The sequence below is a fragment of the Protopterus annectens genome, chromosome 11.part0 (genome assembly GCF_019279795.1).
Source record: "Protopterus annectens isolate FY-2018-M chromosome 11.part0, PAN1.0, whole genome shotgun sequence".
Lineage (NCBI taxonomy): Eukaryota > Metazoa > Chordata > Ceratodontiformes > Protopteridae > Protopterus > Protopterus annectens.
In genome coordinates, this window is record NC_056745.1 from 1069348741 (window position 1) to 1069370942 (window position 22202).

A 22202-nucleotide genomic window follows, 5' to 3' on the forward strand; every position below is an offset into this window, starting at 1 on the left:
AATAGATCCTTGGGAAATGTCTGTGTTGTTGAGCAGGTAATTGGATTGCTTACCTCACCATGTAACAGATTGTTTTCTCTTGTGTAGGTAGTTATGGAACCAGGTTAGAGTATGTGGGGACCAGTTTATAGTCTCATGTTGTAAAAGTAATTTTGAGTGGGACACTGCATCAAAAGCTTTTGATAGGTCTTATAGGATCACTGATGTTAGTAGGGCTGCATAAAGAGCTTAGTACACAGTGTTGGTAAATGACAATAAGGCTGTTGTGCTGTATGCTGACCAAAAACCATGTTGGGTGAGTGTGAGTAGGTTATTGTCTGTGAGATGTTTTAGCAATTGAGAATGAATACACTTTTCGAGAATTTTAGATAGAGGTGAAAGTATGGAGCTGGGCCGGTAGTTAGACAGATCACTGGTGTTACCACCTTTGTGAAGGGGAGTAATAATTGAGTTTTTTCCATAGTTGTGGGATATATGATTCAGAGATTGATCGGTTAATGAGAATGCTAATTGGAAGAGCTATAGAATCTGCTGCAAGTTTTAAGTATTCAGCTGGGAGGCCATTGGAAGAGGGGGAGCATGGCTTTAGTTTTGAGAGCAGTTTACGAACTAGAGAGGTGGGTACTGGTTGTAATGTAAATACAGGAGTAGATGGGTTTTTGTTGGAATTGCAATTAATGTGGGGGGAGTGGATAGAGAGTGTATTTTCATTTATGTTGCCAATTATACTTTTCTTAGTTTGTAGAGAGAAATCATTAACAACTTTTTGGATAGTATCAATAAAATGAGAATTGAAGGCTTGGGCAATTTCTTGAGGGTCTTTGTCAGGAGATGGGGAGGGTGTGTGTTGAGCACCAAGATTTAGGAGAGAGGAAACAGAGTTCCAGAACAATTTGGGGTTATTTTGTTGGGTAGTGAGTTTAGTGGAGAAATAGTTTTTTTTATCATTGATGACTTGCTTTTTGGCATTGTTACTAAGTTGTTCATATCTGAGTTCAAGTTGTGGGGTTCTGTTTCTATGCCATTCCTGCCAGGCTTTATCCCTGGAGTCAAGTAACTGTTTAGTTTGTTTAGTTAGCCATGGGGCATGGTTAGGCTTTACTCTTTTGGTATGTGTGGAGGCAAGACCATCTAGAATATCTAAAATTACTTTATTGAAGTAGTTGACTGCTTCTTCCAGTGGAAGAAATTTGGTAGAGGACCAGTTGTGGGTTTTTAGAGACTCTAAGAATAGTTGTTCATTAAAATGGATAAAATTCCTAGTTGTTCTTAGACAATGCAGTTTGTCTATGTGAAGTTGGGTTCTATGGGCATAGGCAGGAAGATGGTCACTAAAGGTAGTGGGTGGGGTCCCTGCCTTGGTAAAGTTTTGAGGGTGTGAGATGAGTATCCAGTCTAGAGTTGATTCTGTTTGTTTTTTACCTTATGAGTGGGGTTAGAGATGAGTTGAGTAAACCTGTGCAAGTTAATACTATTTACTGGGGAGTCAGAGATGACAGTTTGCCAGTTTATATTTGTGTCGCCAAGAATGATGGTTTCATTTGATATATTGAGGGTGGTCCATGAAAGTAGATCTTCCACAGTAGGTATGTTTTGACCTGGGGGAATATAAAGTACAGCAATGCATAATTGTTTTCTGTTGTTGATGTGAAAGTTAACTTGCAATAATTCCATGTTTCCAAATGTTGGTATAGGTTTATCATAAGGTATAACAGCTAAAATATCACAGTAGATTAATGCAACACCTCCACCTTTTTTATGCAGCTGCTACTTTCTGTGTATATTATATCCTGGAGGGATTATTTCAGTGTTAGCAATATGTGGTTTTAGCTAGGTCTATTTGACTGCTAAAATATCTGGGGAGTAGTGAGAGAGACAGGGATGGAATTTGGTGGTTTTGTTACAGATACTACTTATGTTAATTGTAGTGAAGCAGAGGTTCTTGGCACTAGAAGAAATGTTTTGGGCAGAAAGATTGATTGGTGCAGGGTTGGGGTGAATGTTAGCACATAGAGATAGGGCCTGGTAGTGACATGTAATTATGGGATGTTGAGTAATGAAGAGAGGCCTATGGTGGGGGTTGTAAATTAATTTTAGTTTGATTATGATGACAAAGGATCAAATTTGTAAGATGCCAAGTATGGAAGTTGAATAAAGAGGGTGAGATGTCAGAGAAATTATTGGTATTAGTGTGGGGTGCAATGGGTGATGTGGAAAATGTTGAAGTTGGGGAGTGGAATATAGTATGTAGGGAGGTGGTGTGGATAGGAAAAGAAGAATGGAGGTAAAGGAGATTTGCCCCTCTCACCCTGGCCTAGCTACTCTGCTGCTCAGCAACATTCCACACCCAGAAGACAGGAAAGCTTTATCATGACACATGCATCTAAAACATACAGTGTCTCATCTTAAAAGCCCATAAGGCAAACTTCTACACCATCCAACATTCTAGTCATTGGTGACTCCATAGTGAGACAAACTGATGCACTACTCAGCAAGCTGAGCAATGCAAAGGTCATGGTCAGAAGCCTGTCAGAGCCATGATTCATCACATCACACATGTCCTCATGTCCTTGAACTGCAATTATACATAAGAAAAGCATAATATACATGGGAGTAAATGACTTCATAAGTACCTCCTCAGACTTTATGAACAGTCACATGATGTGGATCTTGGATTATGTGTTAGAGGCAGGTATTAATCTAGCCTTGAGCAGTATTTTAGCATTACTGAGATGGATGCCACAACGTAAACAATTGATTATGGATTTAACAATTTGCTTAGCTTCTGGTGTTATTCGAAGAGGGTCCAATATTTATCAACATGAGAGATGATAGACAGTTCTAAATGATTTTCCAGAGAGATGGCCTGCAGCTATCTCCCTAAGGCTTTCCTATATTGGGCAAAACCTTCTAGGCAATAGTGTTGGGACCTTTATCTAGCTACATTCTGCCATGTTTCCATATTGTATTATGTTACCTAAGTTCTGTATTGTTTATGTATTGCATTATTCTGTTTTGTTTATATACTGCTTAATAAGCATATTTGATTGTCACTCTATATATACTATGAAGGTTTGTCGTTTCCTGAAAACAATCTCATTGTTGGGGCAGGTCATTTACCCAATTAGTTGAAATAAATTAATAAATTTAAACATGCATGAAGAAATATTAAATGAATACATGAATTCCTTTTGCTTGTCCTTGGAGTTGCATTATCATATTTCAAGCTACTCTTCAAGACAGGAATTCTTTATAACAGCTTACTTCTGTATTTCCAGTCACCTCATCTAACAGCCCACTTGTGTTTTTAAGATAATATTTGATTTCTACAGAAGAACCACTCATATTGTTAATATTCTTATGAGCAAAACCTTTTCTGTTCCAGATACAGTTAACAGACTAAATTGAAATATAACTTGGAACTTAATAACTTCATATAGTTGTTGTGTTATCACTGAAAGGTTCACAACTTCATTTACATGTTTTTGTTTATAGAATGTTAACATTCCAAACTAGTTCAAAATGTGGCATTACAGGCAGACTCTGAGCAAGAACGTCAGCAATGGATAGTAGAATAGAATGCAAAGCTGAAAGCATATAGGATGAAACTGAGTACAGATGAAACAAGGGTAATGGCAGCAAATGCGGGAAGATAGAAGCTGAGAACTAAGACAGAAGGGAAAGTACTGGAACAGGTTAACAGCTTCAAGTGTTTAGCATGGGTGGTTGAAGAGAAGGCTGCAGGAAACTGGCACAGAGTGTCAGGGCTAGTGAATGACAGAAGAATGCCAAAGAAGTTGAAAAGTACAGTGTACAAAACAGTGGTGTGACCAGTCTGTACTGTATGGCACAAAAACCTGGGCAGTAAAGGCCGAGAAGTTGAAAAAGCTAAAGATGATTGAGATGAAGTGCCTGAGATGCCTCAGGTCTTCTGTGACATAATTCATCCGCCTCTTTGCTGGTTGCCATTGTTTCTTCTTGCCTTTGACCCAAGATGTTGCACACTGTGAGGCAGACAAAGAAATGAGGACATCAGAGCAGAAGCCATAGTAGTTACAGTTGCAGAAAAGATCAAAGAGAACAGATTATGGTGATTTGGGAAAGTGCACAAAAAAGAAACAACTTGGTGAAGAAGATTTGGGACTGACAGGAAGAAGGCAAAAGGAAACAAGAGTGTGTACCAAAGAGGTGGATGGACTGTGAGAGAGAAGACCTGAGACAGTCAAACATGACTGCTGAAGGCAGGACAGTAGTATTTAAGTGAAAGAGATGGTTACAGTTGACACAACACCCCAACCTCATGTAGAAAATGGGAAAAAAGGGGTTTGATGATGATTTCTCTGCCCACCCTGAATTGCTTACAGTTTATGGGTCATGAGTCCATGATAGGTCAAATGTGATCTAAGCACTATTCTTCTTTTCAGCTGAGGTCTGGCAGCAGAGGTACCTTAAATTAAAGCCTGTTATATATACAGGTTAATAATGGCAGAAGCAACCCCCCCCCCATTTTTTTTCTAAGTGTAATTGTGCCCATATTCCAAACAGTTCTAGATTTCAGGGCAAAATAGAGCACTGAGTATACACATTACTTTATACATTCATGAATAGCTCCACCATGCTGGACTGGTTAATTAGCATATAATTTGATTACTTATGCTTTTATTGGCATATTCTGCCACTTACCTTTATTTTGAGGTTCTACACTAAGTGAAGAGCTGTCTAATGAATATGAAATAGTGTGCTATTGTACAAAATAGCAGCAATAAGTGTAGGCATTCATAAATCTGTTGTACTTCCTTTGATTTGTAGTGTTCTGTTTTTATTTTTTCACAATGAAAGATTTTCTTATGAACCCTATATTAATGATATATGTTGTTGTTTGAAATGGTCATTTTTCTGAGCTCAGAACATTTGCCATAACTTATTTCTATGTTTAGGGTATTCATTTCTGCATTAACTGATGGTATATGGAAATAATGCACTGTTGACTGAACTCGCTTCAACAGCTTTATTATACAATATGTGCTTGTTTTGGAAACATTATTTTGGAGACAGGAAAACAGGAACTATGAACAAGTTAATACTAAGTATGATAGTACATGTAAGTATAATTATACCACTGAATGACATTGGAGTGGAACAGGAATAAGTCTCTGGGGTAAGCAAAGTGTCTTGGCTAAAGGTGAATTCTGGTGGCTGTCAAAAAAGTGTATACTAGAAAATGAAACTCCAAGTCTTAAACCATATTAGAAGTAGTGAATATAATATGAGAGATTAAAGAACTGGAAGTAGGATCTTTATAAAAGGAGATGATCAAATGATATAGCAAAACTGGGAACTGTGGGAACAATACAAGCTGAATAATGTTTTGGAGGAGGAATGAGGTTTACAGGAAGGCAGGAATTGAATGAGCTATGTAATGTTTGATTAACAATGACTGTATGGAAGATTATATGTGATATGTAATGTCTGCAACTGAAAAGATGTCAGTATCATCATGCTAACATGAAGTAATCATGTAGGATTAGTGCGAAGTATACACGCTTGTTAATGAATCCCAGGGATAGTCCTTAGCTAACATGAAGTAATCATGTAGGATTAGTGCAAAGTGTACATGCTTGTTAATAAATCCCAGGGAAAATTCTTAGAGGACATTGCTCCTCAGTATACAAGACTAAATGAACTTTCTGTAATAGCCATTTATTTAGAGCAAATCCACATCTCAGGTCATGGATATAATGCAACCTAAATTACTGCTATGGTTAGAAACTAAAAAAAAAATCATCTTATGTTAATGGCTGATACAGTACTAATGTCATTTATTTAGTAGTAGCTCTTATTCTTTGTTTGATGTTTTTGTTTTTATTATTTCTTCTAAATTAATATGACCTGATTGGACCTGACAACTGGCATGATTTTGTTCTTAGCCAAATTAATTGTTTCCTACAAAGCAATTTACATTCCCAGAAGATGATGCTATAATGCCCTAACCTCTTCTTTAGGGTCTTCTTTCCAATCAGTTATAATTTCAGTATTCAAAACTACAGTTTACTTTCAAAATAGCAAACTGGCCTCAGTGACTATTTTCAAATGAGTCTCATAGACTTGTGTTCTTAGACTTCTTGTAAAATCACTGCAAGGATCCCTTTCTTTAGAAGGCAGAAAATACTACTATTCCCACATTTGTTGTATTTGTTATCTAAAGATATCTCATTTCATGCCATTACATTCTTAGCTGTTTGCTTACTGTCAGACTAGCATTACAGGAAAACTGTCTATCACAGCAGCATTGATTTTAGTGCTAAATAACCATGCATCACATCCTAGCAAGTAACAGTAAGAAGACAAGAGTTAATTCTAATGCTATTTTCATACTAATATCATTTTAATTTGCCACCGATGAGCAACATTTTGATTTAGACACTGCAGTGATCAAATTTTATCTGTTGTTCACTAGAAATTGGGGTTCATAAGAGTCTGTCAATACATCTGTGACTGATTTAAGGAGCAGAGGCTAAGTGTGAGTACGGTCATTTTCATGATTCACCGCTGAGAGGTAGAATCCTATGAAGTATAACAGAAGAGAGAGAGTGAGATATAAAGTATTTGAAACATATTTACCACTGCAAAAAGCATTGAACACATTTCTGCAAGGTAGCAGAGGTAACTAGTGTGTTAAAAAATGCAAATATGTGTGAAATAAAAGAGAAAGCAAAGTCTGTTGATAATAGCCAAAAATGCTACTATCAAAGCATAATGAGAGACTTTTGGCAATAAAGTGAGTCTGAGACTCTAGTTAAAATGGAGGGGGCTTGACTGTACAACAACCATTGTGTCTGGCATTGAGTCTAGAAAGAATGAATAAAATTAATTTTGCAAGTATTTATTTATTTATTTGTCTTTGTTGATTGGAAAGACTGAATGGACAAAGCATGTTAACAGAGACAAATATTCATACTTTCATGTAAAGCCGCATCAACAGAGTGTAGTATGCAGGAATGTGGCATCACTAAACACAAACAGAAAAATTAACAAAAATTCTTCAGCTTGCCTTCTTGAAGACTGCATAGACTTGTTTATAGGTCTAGGCTGCAAAAGAATGGTTTGGCAATATCACCTGTTATCCATGCACCAAGGAAAACTTCAGAGACACTAAGTCAATAAGTCAAGGAATGGCAATATATTGAAAATCTGGGAGTACCAGCCAAACAAACTGATCCCATACTATGGATCAATATTATGATGACTGCAATTAAACAAGGTAAGTTGAGGATCTGCCTTGATTCACAAGACCTGAATAAAGCTATACTAATTGAGCAAAATCCCTTGATAATTGTGGAAGATACAGTTTTTCTCATGCCAGAGGCATTTTAAAACTCAGCGCTTGATGCCAACCAAGGATTTTTACTGGAAAAAAAATACATCAGGATACTTCCAGACTGTGATTCTAGTGACCCAGAAGGATGACACATACTCCTTAGAATATCTTTTGAAATTCAATCTGCTAAAGAGTAAGTAATGATCCAAATAGCTGAAGGCTTGAACATGTTATCAGCATCATTGATGACATTTTAGTTTAGGGTGAAACAGTCCACATTGCAGAACTTAGATTATTACTAGGTCATTTATGACTAATAATAATCTGAAGCTGAACAAAGACAAATGCCTAATTTGTGTTATCAGCAGAAAATATGAGATGTGTTTTATCTAATCTTGGAATAGAACCAGATCTTGAAAAAAGTTAGATCACTGGCTCATGTGTAAAAATCCATTAACAAGTGGTCACTGTTAAGGTCCAGTATGATATAATATTTTTCAAAAAATATTTGAAATAACCATGCCCTAAAGCAGATCTTTGACAAGGATGTTGTATGGCAGTGAGGTCAACTGCTACAGAGAAGCATTGCTTTTAGCGAAGGTAATGAGTGACATTCAACGAACAAGCTATGATCAGACAAGGTCTGCAGTACTTCACTGACACAGGAGTACTACGACTGGAAAATCAGCATGTGACATATAGAATGAAAGCCATCATGGATGTGTAGATGTGGTATGGTCAAAGTCCAAAGGAGCTATTGGTCATTGGTCATTGCATCTGTCTGGAAGAAGTTTTCTGAATGCATTTACAACAGACTTGTTATTGTACAATCTGACTGCAAACTGTTACCAACCATTTTCACAAGTCAATTCATAAAGCTCCACTGAGAATGCAGAAAGTGCTTTTGTAACTATAGAGAATTGATTTAACAGTACTGAACATAGATATGCAAGAATATGCATTTTGCAGTTGCATTGTTCAAATCATAGATCAAAGAACAGAAAGAGAATATCTTACAGCAGGATCTGGAAACCATATTCATATTGTCTTACTCAAGGGTGTAGCCAGGCATACTCTTTGTACTCTACTGAGTGGATTTTTTTTTGAGCATCACATCAACATGACCATCATATTATGTCTACAATTGTCTAAATGAATGCTTCCAAAAACAGGTGCAATATCGCTAATCTAAAAGCAATATCATTAATACTTTTAGGGGGGATAGCTGAAAATGTTACTTACATTTACTAAGTGCTTAGGGGCAGCATTTTGAGAGGTGTCCATTTTTAAGTGATAGGTGTCCGGGGGGGGGGGGGTTAGCACTAAGAGCTTGGGATTACAAAATGGAATTTGCCTGCTACACCCCTTATTTCACCTTAAAAAATATATATCAGAGGTTCTTTATTATACTGAAAATAATTTGAAGTTGCACATATCAAATAATAAGATTATGATAGGAAGGCCAGAAAATAGAAACTTCCATTACTGATTCAAATATACTGTAGCAATACCTATAGTGATGACACTTATCAGTCACAAGGACTAACCTAACCAAGTGATTGTACCAACTCAACTTTGCAAACTCATGTTACAGATTACACATGAAGCACATTAAAGAATTATCAAGTGAAATGAAAGAGTTTGTGATGCTTTATTATGGCCATGGATGTCTAAAGATATTGATCTAATGGTAAATAACTGACAAATCTGTAATATATCTCACAAAAGTAACTCCAAAGATGTCAGGATTCTACATTTGGATCCAAATCATCCATGGATTAATATTGTATCAGATCTCTTCCAGATTAAAGACAACCAGTACTTGTGTTGTCTACCATTAAAATGCACTGAGATCATTAGAATCAAAACAGTGTAAGAAACTTCTCTGTGTGGAAGATTTTCAGTCTATATATCTCTAGTTAATCACTGGATATTAATCAGATCAGACAAAAGTAGTAGAAGTAGTGAACTTAAATTCGTCTTAAGTAAAAATAATAATAATAATAAATATATAATTGTACAGATGTACAGAATTACTAAGTATTCGAAAATAATCCAAGCAAGGCAGGCAGTCTGTTTCCAGTCGAAAATCCTTTATTAAGTTCACGGACAAGCGATCCAAGTAAAGCAAAAATAGAGTAATAGTTTCCTCACAAGCTTTCTAAATATATAAATACTTTTTATCAAGCAAGGGAGTGGTTTATTGTGCTGCAAAACAAAGTGTTATTGGTATACGTTAAATGTCACATCCCTTCCACCAAAAGTGTGACATTTGAGCTGGTCCTGCCCTACTTAGCAGCTGTCATAATAATATAACCCTTCTTTAAATACAATTTATAATGATGTGGCACCTCTTATTTAACCAGATTATTAAGTAGATTATTAAGTCTGTTATTTTATCCAAGACAATATACTACATGGTTGGAAAAATATCAACCTTAGTCCATTTGGCAATCAAAAAAATATATATAAATACATACAGCTACACTTTGCATGTAAAAAATGAATTGTAAAAATTGTATTATATTTTCATAACCTATTCAACTTTTTTCCTCTTTTTTCCCACTTTTTTCCCATGAAGTGTAATAGCAATACTAACTATACAATTATATATATTTTTAAAGATAGTTTTTACGGTTCTTGTACACAAACCTGAAGAAGTCTAGAAGGACAAAAGCAATCTTTGTTAACAATAGGTTATGAAACTAGAATATGATTTTTACAATTCATTTTTTTTTTGCATGCAAAGTGTATATGTATATATTTATATATATTTTTTTAATTGCAAATGAACTAAGGTTGATAAATTTCCAGGCATGTAGTATATTGTCTTGGATAAAATCACAGACTTAATAATCTACTTAATAAACTGGTTAAATAAGAGGTACCACATCATTATAACCTTTATTTAAAGTTCATAAGGGTTATGGTAGCAAAATACGGTGGTCTAACCACGTAGTGTACCCAGTAGGAAAAAAAGTTCAAACAAGGCACTCACAGCGTCTCCAAAATTCAAAACATAGCTGACCAAAGTTCACTTGAAGAAAGAACACACTTGCAACTTCTCCAAAGTATAAAAACGTATTTAATCCATAAAAAGTAGTAAGCGCTTTCGCGTAGGTTCACCTACGCTTCCTCAGACATAAAAACTGTGTAAAACTCTCCAACTTATAAACACAAACAGGCGGGAAAATGTATCAATTAACTAAGCAATCATTCAATCTAACTAATCTACTAATCAAAATTTAAAAAGAAATGACAACTGCAGCAGAAACTGCCTCCTAGATGTAAACAAAACACACTTGGGCATTGCAACTGATGTCAATCTGGCTGCATAGATCTTGCACATAATCATCATGCTGTTCAGACGTTCTCAGTAAACAATAACGACAAAATGTTCATAGAAAACCACATCTTGCACGAATGTTAAAATGTGTACACTGACAAAAATAATAAAAAGCATCAATAATGCTAATGTCAATAGCAATTCCATTTTCAACTTCCACATAAAATGATTGATCTAACTGTGAACAAATAAATAACAACACTGAACCACTCTATTCTTATAAGAAAGAAAACCTTTTAGGGCGAAACCGCTAGCTGTATATTGTCAAATAAGCATATTGTCAGCGGACAGGCTCATGGTCAAAGACAAAATATATAAGAATGTCATGACAGTTATTAGAAACATGAAACTTGCAGTCGCTATCACTACCAATGTTTAGACTTACTGTTTCGTAACCCTGTAGTTAATCTGTACAATCCAAAATGTTCTATAGAATGCAATTCTCGTAAGTAAAGTAATTACTTTAGATGTCAACAGTTTGTTCACCTGCATACCTAATGAAGCAGGGATACAATCTGTTCATGAGATACTTGCCAGGAAATCAACTTATAGCAGGGATAGGAACTTACTCATTTGTCAACTCCTAGATTTAGTATTGAACAATAATATCTTCATGTTCCAAGACAAGAGTTATTTGCAGCAATGGGGTGTTGCCATGGGCACACCCTGTGCTAACTCTTATGCTAATTTAGTAGTTCTAGAGTGGGAGTTGAACCATGTATTTACGCACAACATGTTCAAATGGGTGAAATTGTACAAACGTTTTGTAGACAACATTTTTATCATCTGGGAAAGTACACAATCTGATTTTGAGATGTTTTGGTCAGAAATAGAGTCGACCACCACTTTTTTAACATTCACACAGGAGCACTCTACTTCATCCATCCCCTTTCTAGATGTGACATTAAATATCAATGAGAAGGGACAGATCATTCCAACATTGTATAGAAAACCCATTTGGAGGAACTTGATTCTCAGATATGAAAGCATGCACCCTAGGCATGTTTTCTTTGGCGTTGTCAAGAGCCAGTTCATCAGGTTGAGAAGGTTATGTAAAGATCCATGTGAATTGGAAAAGGAAGCTGACATGATGGAGTTATTATTTAGAGATAGAGGGTATAAGTCTAGCATGGTGAAGAACATCAGGAACATTGTTCTGGGTTCTGATACCAATGTAGCCACGGGTACACTACATCATGTCAATAGGGACTTGGCTAGAGTACAGACTTCTGATACACTTAGGTACATTGTTAAATACACCAGTGATGTGAGATCCATTCAAGGGGTAATTACACATAATTGGAATATGCTAACTCTTGATGTTGCCACCAGGGAGATTATAGGCAATAGACCACGGTTTCTGTTCAGGAACTGTAACAATTTGAAGATGATTTTATGTAATCATTCATGGTCTGGGGCGATAAGTATTAACACCAGCTTGGGATTGGGAACATACCCATGTAATCATTGTAACAGATGCCAGTACATCACCTCTGTTCAGGATTTTTCGCATCCTTGCATGAGCTTTAGGTTTTCGCCTAAGTTTCATGCTACTTGTGAGACCACTAATGTGATATATCTTGCCCATTGCCTGAGTTGCACAGCCTTCTATATAGGCCTTACAAAAAGGAGACTTAGCGATAGGATCTATAATCATTTATATGATATGAAGAAGGGCAATGAGAACAATGCCCTAGTTAAACACTCCTTGGAATATCCTACGCATCGGTCGTTTGAGTTTCGGGTTCTAGAAATAGTAAGGGTTTGTCACAGAGGTGGTGATTTAGCCAATATGCTAGCTAAGGCCAAATTGAATTGGATACTGAGAATGAGGGCACATCTATACCCAGGCTTGAACAACTTTATTACCATCAAGCCTATACTATAAATATAAATATATCCGATTGCATGCCTTGGTGGCTTTTCATCACTTATGATGAGTTGGGGGTTAAAATCTTGCTTTCTTGGTACTTTGAAAAATTGCCTTATATCTCTCCCAATATTTGCTTAAAATAGTGGATTTTGATGTGGTCACTTTGTAAGTTTTGTGAGGTAGTTGTGATGTGTTAGGAAATCAGGATTTTCTGAATTGATGGTTTCTACAATGTTCCTTGCTCCAGAGTGAATGTTGGCTTTTGATTGCTTTTCACTTGATTTCGTTTTGGAGACTCCTAATGACATACATGGATAAGAGCCTATTGTAATGTAGTTTTTAATAGGGTCAATACAAGTTTATATGTTTCATCTTGTTTTATGTTTACCAAGGGAATGTTGTCCGATATGTGGAGGTTTTGTGACAGTACAACTCTTGGTCACATATGTGTTTTGCATATCTTTAATGATATGAATGGATAGGAGTCCATTGTAATATAGTTTCCAATAGAGTCAACATTAGTTTACATATTCCATCTTGTCTTACAGTTGCTAAGGGAATGCAGCCCTGTACATGGATGTTTGTGACAAACATAGTGTTTGTTTGTGTATTCCCACTTGTAGGTGTGTATATTGTTGCTGTTGGCGCGTTTATATTTGTATTTTGTCTAGATGTCATAAGGTGTTTTTATGAGCAATCCGTATTGGGTATATTTTTTCATATATATTTTTTCATTTTTGATGGCTATGGGGAAAATTGTTTATATATATGTTTTGTTCTAGTGTTTAATTATTTAATTATATATAGTTGTTTATGTATTTGATATTTTGGCTGAACATGAGCTCGGTTTTATTCCTTGGAGTCACGTACGACATATTGACGAGTATTTATGTGACGATTGATTAATTTCTCTGCTATTGTATGCTTTTTTCACTTAATGGTTCCCTCTGGGAACAGGAACTACACCACTGATGGAGTCAATGTTTTGGGTGCCTGCCATTGGTAATAGTGCATATCCCTGTTAAACACAGGCGTTACATTCAAACTTTTGTTGTATAAAAAATGTTTTATAATATATGCACTTCTAAATATGATGTATGCGGTGACAGCATGGTTTACAATCTATGATGTTGTAGTTCGGCATTGAGAGCTGCTTGATTTGACATCAGATATATGCAGGATCTATCGTAAGGAATTGTGTTGCCGTAGTTTACTTCCTTGAAGTTTATGCAGGCAGGGATTGGAGGAACGCCACTACTGTGGGTGTTGTGTTCAGACGGGATGAGTCACGTGTCATACATCAGCACGCGTATTGAAGTATTTTTTCCGTATGAATCGTTTTCATGGCATATCTTCATTTACATTTATTCATATCCCTTACGAGAATTGCATTCTATAGAACATTTTGGATTGTACAGATTAACTACAGGGTTACGAAACAGTAAGTCTAAACATTGGTAGTGATAGTGACTGCAAGTTTCATGTTTCTAATAACTGTCATGACATTCTTATATATTTTGTCTTTGACCATGAGCCTGTCCGCTGACAATATGCTTATTTGACAATATACAGCTAGCGGTTTCGCCCTAAAAGGTTTTCTTTCTTATAAGAATAGAGTGGTTCAGTGTTGTTATTTATTTGTTCACAGTTAGATCAATCATTTTATGTGGAAGTTGAAATTGGAATTGCTATTGACATTAGCATTATTGATGCTTTTTATTATTTTTGTCAGTGTACACATTTTAACATTCATGCAAGATGTAGTTTTCTATGAACATTTTGTCGTTATTGTTTACTGAGAATGTCTGAACAGCATGATGATTATGTGCAAGATCTATGCAGCCAGATTGACATCAGTTGCAATGCCCAAGTGTGTTTTGTTTACATCTAGGAGGCAGTTTCTGCTGCAGTTGTCATTTCTTTTTAAATTTTGATTAGTAGATTAGTTAGATTGAATGATTGCTTAGTTAATTGATACATTTTCCCGCCTGTTTGTGTTTATAAGTTGGAGAGTTTTACACAGTTTTTATGTCTGAGGAAGCGTAGGTGAACCTACGCGAAACCGCTTACTACTTTTTATGGATTAAATACGTTTTTATACTTTGGAGAAGTTGCAAGTGTGTTCTTTCTTCAAGTGAACTTTGGTCAGCTATGTTTTGAATTTTGGAGACGCTGTGAGTGCCTTGTTTGAACTTTTTTTCCTACTGGGTACACTACGTGGTTAGACCACCGTATTTTGCTACCAGTTCGTTTTTTTCTTTTTACGGTGTGTCTATTCAGTATTGGGGCTGTTTCCTGTATATTGTACATAAGGGTTATATTATGACAGCTACTAAGTAGGGCAGGACCAGCTCGAATATCACACTTATGGGGGAAGGGATGTCAATTTAACATGTGTACCAATAACACATTCCCAGGGATTCATGAAGCTCGGCACAAGGCCGGCGTTAGGCTTGCGCCGACTGTGCGGCATGAAGATGGCACAGTAGCACCAAATGCATATTAATGAAGGTGTGCTGCCACCACAGCCACGTGCATAGGAAAGGAGCGCGAGTGCATAGGGCATGTTGAAGTGCCGCACGGAGGAGTGGAAATGTCAGCTGTCGATGTGCAACCTAAAATGCTTGCATATAACAATTTGTAAGCAATAGTAATCACATCTGTCAGTGTCTGTGGATACTGAAATGTATGCAAAACATGCAAGACAGTTCCTGCGAACACAAAATGAAGAAGCAAACACAAATGCACGGTAGGGAATAACGGGTCCCTATCCCGCGAACAAATGACATTGAAAACCATGTGCCTGTAGTCCAACGCAGTGTAGACAGTTATACCAAGAGGAAGGGAAATGCATCATATGTTAGCGCACCGTCAATAGGTATGTCCAGCCCAATGGTCAGGGTCACCAGCTGACCCATATTGTGAGGGAGGGTGCACAGCTGAGCAGATGTGTCCATAACAAAAAACACGATAAATGTAAATATCTAGCGACTGCATGACCAAATTATATCCCACAATGCATGTAATAGTCACATACAATAGGTATGTCCGTATTTCACATACCAAATGTGACAGGAAATAGAATAAGCATGTAAACGAAACAGAAGGAGCATATAAACTGCTACAACAATAAGGCAACATGTAGGCTGAAAGGAACAGTATTATCCATAGCATTGACTGTGGGTACGTGTTGTCCAGTACATTCGGATATGTGTCCGAAATATATCCCATCCTGGACATAGTAAAAGGTGGCATCCTACCAATGATTAGAACAGTTGGCCAAAATCCGCACATCAGCGGTCCAAGCCAAACTTGTCAGGATGTGTCACAGTTGAACGGGTATTACCCAGGTATACCAACCATGTCATGAAAGTTAAGTATGGGCGTGTACCTATGTGCATGAGGTATAGCATGTGGAAAGTCAAACATGGCAGGGTAGTCCACACAACCATACAGGTACCTGACATATGTAGGGTATGCAATGTGTTACCTTGACCGTGTCATGGGCCATCAACCAAAGCAGTGATGGATGGAGTGTCAGGAATATGTGTGTGCGGGGGTGATGAGTAATGGTATAATCCTCCAAGGCAACACTGTGTCGTATGCGGAATAGGTGAACCAGAGGTGTATGAGGGAGCAGCGGGTGAAGCAGAAAGAAACACAAAAACCATGTATACACATCTGCAATACAACCAGACAGGCCATACTGTAGAACACAATCCCACAAACATATGAATATTAAAATATGCAATATAAATGTACAGAAATGTCACCGGCACATACCCACTGATTGGTCCTGATGGAACTGGCCATATCAAATGCAACACACCTGGATGCATAATGGACTACCCAGCATCCCCTCCACAGCACACAACCCGCCCCCATACCTGAACTTCCACCAAAACCAGCCATACTTGGCCTACTAATTTGGTGCAGCCACATGTACACATAGTGACCACTACGCATATGTAGTAGGTAGTGTCACCCTAGGCAGTTTCAGGATTGCAAACTATGTATCCCTTGCATGTAAAACCCCCAGCACATTTTCGTTATGCCAGAAGAATGTTTGTTATTGGTCTTGTTTTGATCTTGTTAAATTTTTGAGATATCCCTCATGGGATAAGTAACCTGTGTAAACATTAGAATGGGTATGAAGACACGATGTCCAGTCCTGTAGATATCTGGATACAAGATGGAATGTGCAGTAGTAGTGCACGAGACTGTCCAGCCCTAGATGGTCATGCAGAACCTACTACCCAGGATCAAACACCTAACTGTGAAGCACGTGTTCCGACACGAATAAGTGAGAGAATATATTGCACACATTCGCATAGTGGCACATGGTATATAGGTGATGAAGGCACTGACATAAACAGGATACCACCTAATCCACTGTGTGAGGGACAAGTAATGTGTGTGTAGGTGTGACCTGACCAGCAATGATAGAATGCCAAATGTCCTGTGATTGTAGGAAATAACTATGTACCATACTGCATGTAACAGTTGCCTAAAGCAGTTATGTCAGGATAGAATAAACGTAATTCGTACAAGAAACAGGAAAACAACAAAAGTGACAAAGGTATAGGCTTACAGCTAGGAAACAAATGAATGTTCTAAACCTGCACTGACCGTGGCTATGTGTTGGCCCAAACAATCTGGTGTCCCCAGTAGGGTTACCATCTGTCCCATTTTGCGAGGGACAGTGCCTCTGCGGACAGTTGTGTCCTGACAAAATATATTAAAAATGTCAAATGTCCTGAGATTGTAGGACATAATTATGTCCCATATGTTATGTAATAGTTGCATAAAATAATTATTTCTGTATCTAAAATACCTAAATGTTACAAGAAACAGAATAAGCAACTAAACCGCTACAACAATAGGCTGTTATGTAGGCAAATAAGTAAAGTTCTATCCTTTGTACTGACCATGGGTATGTGTTGGCCTGTAAAATCTGATGTGTGTTCCAAAAATGTTCCATCTTGGCCATTTGAAAAGGTGGCAACCCTAGTCCCCAGAATACATCCCAACCTGTACATATGACAATGTCAACACTACCAATGGTCAGAGCATTTGTACAATAACTGTCCAGCCTCTTAACCACTCACAAAGCCAGTGACCTTTGGAGGAAAGGTGTTGAATGAAAATGACTACTTTCAGCAATGAAGAGTAATAGACGCATTTAACTGCAGAAAAGTAGTATTACGAATCTGTCAACACATTCCAAGTTAATAGTACTAATATGGTAGAAGTGTCCATGATTGTCCCTGCGTTGTCATAGCCTTGTCACTGTCACTGTAGAAACGAGTCCCCGAGTATCACAGAGGTCCGTACACATAAGTACACCAACCAACTGTCACATCTGTTGACAGGACTATTGCATACCTGTAGTGAATTTATAACTGATGTCCAGAATAATATTCATTGTATCTATAAATGAATGAAATAGTCAAATGGGAAGAGAAACATGTGGAAACCTGCCCCCAACCTGCATTATGTAGTGGAACCACTCCCCGACCTAAATTATGTAGTGCCGACCTAACGTTGTCAGAGATTCCAAAACACCTGTGTCTGTACACACTGGTAGAATGTTAAAATCTGGACTAACTCTGTCCATGTGCTATGTCTGATCTTTGAACAGTGCCAGGGCAGTTCTAGTCACCAGTCGGCCAAGCCTACACCCGAACCAGCACAAAAACACCCTGATAATCAAGCACGCATATGTGCGAGGACTATAAGCGTAGGAGTTCTGAATATCCTTGGAGTGAGTAGACATGCAGCACAGGTCCAGAGCAGTAGGAAACAGGGAATTTCCTAAGTGTAGTACTGCAGTTTTCCCAGCAGGAGAATGGATGCCTGCTGTGTAAGGGAAGCGGTGAGGCATATGTCAGAGTAGCTATGAACCATGGGTAAACATATAAATGAGCCAGAACAACAATAGTGTAGTGGTTACAGCATTCACCCAACGTAAAGGCATTCCCGGTTCAAGGACGACTATAGCACATATTAATGCTGTAATGAATGCCTCTGTGCTGTAATGCCAACATTTATACATTAAACATTTCCTGTTTATTTGCTATTTTTTTCTGCATAGCTGCCTGTTTTGAGCATTTTCTAGCTTGTTAAACTTGATTTCTGCATTAGTAACTGGATTTAGAGCACAACCTAGAGCTGTTTACTGAATTTCCTGTTTGCACTTATTTTTAAAATTGTTTTTTTTCTCAAAACTTGCATTTTATCTGTCTTTCACCTAGCACTCTTGTGTGGGGTCATTTACTGCACTGTTATAACTTGTTAATACTTGTGAACCTCTGCTATCTCTGAAAAAAAACAAAAAAAAACAAAAAAAAATCTTGCTTTTTTCCCACTTTTCTGAGATTTAAAAAAGTTCAGTTACAGGCTTGCTGTTCTTGAACTGTTTGTAAGTTTCTGTGAGGCCATTTTATGCTTGGGCTAAAGGGAAGTCTCTCTGTTGATCAGTGGCAGTGAAAAACATTGAGCAGCCTGCCTGTCCCTGTGGGAGTGGTTACTGACTTGAAACTGTAGTTTTATTGGCCATTTTGGGTCAATTCCAAAACTCCTTCATCTTCCTGTCTTAAAACCCTCTTTTGCGCGGTTTTGCGCATTTTTGTGCATAGCGCAACAGTGGGTAGCGCCGCCTAATTGGGTTTAAACTATTCCTGGATCCACAAAGTCTGCTCTTCACTTTTTCCCTTAGTACTGCTCTATCTCTCAATTTAAACACCATATTCTCAATCTAAGGCCCTTCACTGGTCCAATTAAGTAATCCTACAAGTTAGCACTATTAAACCATAAGCACTACTTACTCTTATACTCTCTATGATTACCCTGTCCTCTATTGGTCCGTCTTAAATTCAGTTTCCCTATATTACTCTAGCATGTCCACAGGTCAGTCAATGGTTTCCTCTCCAGTCCAGCTGGTGAATCTGGGAATTTTGAGGCAATGTTACAATTGTCTCATGTACACGGACAACCCTCTCCTCCTCCAAACAGGTTCAAATATATGTGAGAGATGCAACTATTTAGCCAAACTGGAGGCTGAGCTCTCTCATCTCAAAACTGGTGTAACCAGTCAGGAGGAGAAGGTAACCTCACACAACACAATTCTAGTATCACATAGTCCCACCACATCAGCGAACCAAACACATAAATACACAAAAACATACTCGGAGGCTCTAAATAAAAATCTACCTAAGCAACAGAGACTTCCAAAGCAGACATCAAAGCAAACGCTACCTCAAAACAAAACACACACAACACATAGCCCACAAAGTCAGTGTGCCAAGCAGCCACAGCCCTTAAGGCTGAATAACACACCCGATACTCTTGTAATAGGTGACTCTATTGTCAGACACACTGACGTCCCGCTCACCAGGCTGAATAAAGAGAAGGTCATGGTGAGCTGCCTGTCGGGTGCTAGGATCCGCCACATAACGCAAGCACTCAGGTCACTCCAAAGCAAATACAAATATGACTCAGTCATTGTACATGCTGGTGTGAATGACCTGAGACGTACCTCCCTGGACTACATGAAAAGAGACAGAGGAGCTCTCTGATCATGTAGCCCAGGCTGGTATGACCCTGACCTTGAGCAGCATCTTACCCTCACCTAGAATGATGCCACAGTACAAAGACAAAATGATCGATTTTAACAATTGGCTAAAATTTTGGTGTCATTCAAAGGGGATCCAGTGTCTGTCAGCCTGGGATGACATGCTCGACAAGCCACGTTGCTTCGCTAGGGATGGCTTGCACCTGTCACCACTGGACTTTCAGATATTGGCAAAGGCTCTTTCCACCCCCATAATGCCTTTTTTAGGCAAGGCTCAAAAGTCAAACCCAACCCCATAGACATCACAAGGAACAAGAAACTAAGGGTAATGCTGCTAAACGCCAGAAGTCTTAACCTCAAGATGCATGCACTCGAAGCTCTCCTCAGTATGGAGAACATTGATATCTGTGCAGTGACAGAAACCTGGTTCAAGGCTCCAAAGAGCACCCAAGCACTACCAGGCTATACCTAATATCATGCTTTTCGGCACCAAAACCCGGACCGAACCACAAAAGGAGGGGGAGTTTCCATATTTATCAAGGATATCCACACCTCCAGGTTAGTGGCATTGCACAAAGTATCAGAGACCATCCATGTGCAACTAACAGTCGGCAAGACTGCTTTTCAGTTTATAGCATCCTACAGACCACCCACTCAAAGTCAGGAATCCCACTCGGCTTTCCTGAAAACATTGGAGAACATGAAGATCTCTCCAAACACCATTATATTGGGCAACTTCAACTACCCAAACATTGACTGGGAGCACTACTCAAGCCCCAGCATCTTAGCCCAAAGGTTCCTGGAAATTATAAACTCAAATGCTATGGAACAACTAGTCACCACTCCCACAAGAGGGGACAACATACTAGACCTGATCATTACCAACATGGGGACTCTATGCTCCACACCAGAAGTATATCCCTCATTGGTAAGATCAGACCATAAATTAATTTCACTGGATGTCCACATCCCGACACCACCCCCAGCCCAGAAAACCACATTGAAAAACATCTCAAAAGTGAACTTCTCACTTCTCAAAACTGAAGTGGAATCCTTCAAGGCCCCAGGGCCAGTGGAAACTACGGCCCAAACTGCAGAATCCTATATAAACACATTCTATGGACATCTCCAGGAATGCATGGATCATGCTATCCCAAACAAAACCAAGACCAATCATCCAAAGGCAGGCGTCCAGTCTGGTGGACCCCTGCTAAAAAAAACTGTACAACAGAAGGAGGAAGCTACTACATGATAGAGCAAAATCCCTAATAGGGAAGGCATCTCTGATCAGTACTAGCAAAAAATTATGATCCCTCATAAAATCCTCCATGGCCAGCTTCGAGAGAAAAATTGCACAGGACACCAAAGACAATCATAAGGCTTTTTTCAGTTATGTTAGATACCTGGGATGCAACTCCCAGACTTGTTCTGAGTTGATTGTAAACGACAAAAAATACACTGAACCCACAGACATTGCCAATATCCTGGCAGACAGGTTCAGTGCAAACTTCTCCCCCCCATCCCCCCCAAAAGAGCAAGTATCTATCCCAGCAGAGGTCTGCCTCCCAAACATCTCTGATGCTCAGGTGAAGGCTGCCCTCTCCAAAGCAAAAAACACTGCTTCCATGGGACCAGATGGCGTCCTAGGTTGCGTCCTACATGAACTCCAAGAGGAACTAATCCCTCAAATAAAACAGCTATACAATCTCAGCCTCACTACAGGATATGTGCCCACAGAATGGCATACAGCAACAGTGGTCCCACTCCACAAAGATGGAGTCTCTACGGACCCTGGAAAGGCTATGGAGAGGATCATCATGGAGCTCATAAACAAAGACATTGGGGACCTACAGACACTAGATCCTACCCACTTTGGCTTTGTCAAGGGCAGATCCTGCCTTTTGAACCTGGTTGACTTCTTCGAAACAGTCACCAAATCCATAGATGAAGGGAAGGTAGTCCACACAGCCTATCTGGACCTTGCAAAGGCATTTGACACAATACCCCACTCGGGCATCATAGATAAGCTATCCAGCTTAAATATAAACCCCTATGTCACAAGATGGGTCGCAAACTGGCTCAAAGACAGAAC